Source organism: Bremia lactucae, linkage group LG4, assembly GCF_004359215.1.
Source record: "Bremia lactucae strain SF5 linkage group LG4, whole genome shotgun sequence".
NCBI classification, from domain to species: domain Eukaryota; phylum Oomycota; class Peronosporomycetes; order Peronosporales; family Peronosporaceae; genus Bremia; species Bremia lactucae.
The window spans coordinates 3,330,661-3,333,425 of NC_090613.1; positions in this window are offsets into that span (position 1 = coordinate 3,330,661).

The following is a 2,765-nucleotide window of genomic DNA, read 5'->3' on the forward strand; positions in this document are numbered from 1 at the left end:
GGCCGCTCATTCTTAAGCATCCTGATGTCGAGCAACGCCTACAGTGTCTTCAGTTCGACAACGTCGGGCCCCCCAGTCGTTTCAGACGTCGCACCTGCTCCGAAAAATACGTGAGTTTAAGTCTCAATGAGAGTGACCGACAGTTAATGCCTCCACGGGAGCCGGGTGCATGAGCAACACCTGTTACATTCAGGTGTGTGGACTAGCGGAGCAATCGGATACTGATACAAGCCAGCGTCCGTCAGGCGATATTCTTGACGGCGGGGATGTATCCGCCATAGATTAGGACCGACAGAACCCACCACCAGTGACGGAGAATGACACCACGGAGGTTTACCTTGTGCAAGCTAAAAAACCCAAGCAGCCTCCTACACTGCAGCTCATCGCGCTCAAGGTAGTTGTGTACGGCGGCGTATTTATTTTGTTACTACCATAGGTCACATTTGCCCATGTCGGACACTGGATCAACACAATCCGGGGAGATGGTCGAGATGGCATTAGAAATCCTGTTGTCAATACGCCAATGTCCGGGAATTGTATGCGATGGCTTGAGTGAAGAGAGTGGTCGACCACGGCCTTGCAGCACATTATGACAGGCAAAAAATTATAACTCGTGCATCGACGTGGTGTTCGCTTGTCTGGACATCTTAACTTGAGCGAGCCAATTGACCATCATCTACTGACAGCAATGTTGATCAATTTGCAACGAGGGTGGGATGGGGTGACTTGGAAGTGCGAAAATCTAATCAACACTATAGATGATACTTAGATGACTATGCCGCTACACCGACCCAACGCGAAAAAAACATTTTGAAGTACAATTGGGACTGCAGCGAGCTGATTGCGGATGCGGACGATTTTCTTTAAAGAATTTAAATTACCAATGCGCGCAATACTGACGGAGGATGCTTGGAATTGGCCGAGCACCATGCGCGCGGCGGAAAAGTGTACAAGGCGGAGAAGCAAATGGCAAGTACGTGGCCGATATTCGATTGACAATAGTATTTCCAGAGAATGAACGGATTCTCAGTAGCTCATCGATAAACATAAAGGTCCTTGATGCGAAGACTCGGATTGAACGCTTTACGTCCCAATCCTGAGAGTCTTTAAAGACAAACTCTCTATATACGGATTTTATACAATATATGGATGTCTTTTCTGAATCAGTACGTTGCGATTTTTCTTAGGATAAAGGCACTCGACACAAAATCGACCTGGTTCCAGGTAAAGCGCCATTGCAGCTTAATTAGTGCATCAGAAGCTAGCGAATGCGAAGACGAAGATCCGCAATGACCGCTCAATTTCTCGTTTGGGGAACAATATTCCCCCCTCCTCCCCGGCGACGCGTTACCGCGGTGGTGGACGGCGATCACGCGCTTACGTTTCTTCGGAGGATGCTTGACCACCGTGCCTACCACAGCAGCCTGAATCCGTTCAGACGCTCGGCAGTATGCAAGTGTCCAACGACCCTGGCGGGTGAGACGGCAACATATCGGAGCTATGGCACTGCTTAAACGGCGCATGTAGGTTCCCCCAGACCTTCAACACGTTATTCGACATGTACTGGACGTGGTTCAGTCTGACCGTTTTGCAGACTTTCTCTCCTTCGTGGTCAATTCGGCCTCCCAAATGACGCACGACAACGGGACACAATGTTAAGACGACCTAACTGCTAGGGCAATTAAGGATCCGTGTCGGCAGCTAGAGCAGTATCGCCTTTCGCGTGCATTTTTACTTTAAAAGCCATTCGCTGGTTCGGCGGGAGGGCCATGCCGCACATGAGGTACGCAGCCAGATGCATAGAAGTTACGCTTACGCATAAATGCAAGAAATTTTCGGTCGTGGGTACGATGTACTTCTACGTCCGGCTTGATCTTCACTCCCGAAGATAATTGGTAGCTCGGAGGCTTCCCTGCTCGCTCGCGTAACGAACCCCCGCTCATCTGTGGGGACGTCGATCGCTCAGAAGCGTGCGCACTCGATTACTCTAGCGGGCGGGGACAGTTTCTGTAAAAAATACGGATTGCGTTGGAACCGCCGCCACAAGCCGCGATGCCCATGTCGCATGTATGTCCTTCAGTTTGTGAGGTTGACCTCTTCGATCCTCGTGACGCATGGCCAGTCCTCTGGTAGTACGCGGCTTACTGACCGGGCACGGCCCAAGGTTCCCTCCCGCTTGAGCGCAGTGGCACCCTTATGTATGAATTTGCGTAGCTAGGCTATAGTCGAATCACCTTCTGCACATAGCGGCATAATTTACATGCCCAAAACAATTCTAGAAGCAGATGCACGAAGCGTGGCGGCCACATAGCGACGTAGTGTAAAACTCGAGCAGTGGGAGGCTTACTGCAACAGGGCGCCTGAAACATTGACGCGCACGTGGTTGGAAGGTTGAGTCGCCAAACTCTCCCGCCCGGCACTTTGGGACGACATCTTCACCACTGCTACCCTATCTTTAATGCAGTTTCTGTTCTGCCTGGGGGTACTACGAAATTACTGTTGCGTTTCGTTAGGCCGTTTACGCAGTGATTTGTGTTGTTTGCACACTTCTGCTACGGCGGCAAGCCGATATTAGAGCTATCAGATATTTGTCAAGCATTCCGGCAGGCGCAGTACCTACTTTGCACGGTGAACTACGCTACAAAAATTCAAGCGTTTTTCACGCAGGAGTCTAGCAAAGACAACAGTGCCTCAAGATGTACTTGAAATGCACTGAGCGCTAACCCAATGCATCGGATGGCTTTTGCGGTAGCGCTGTCCTTCTC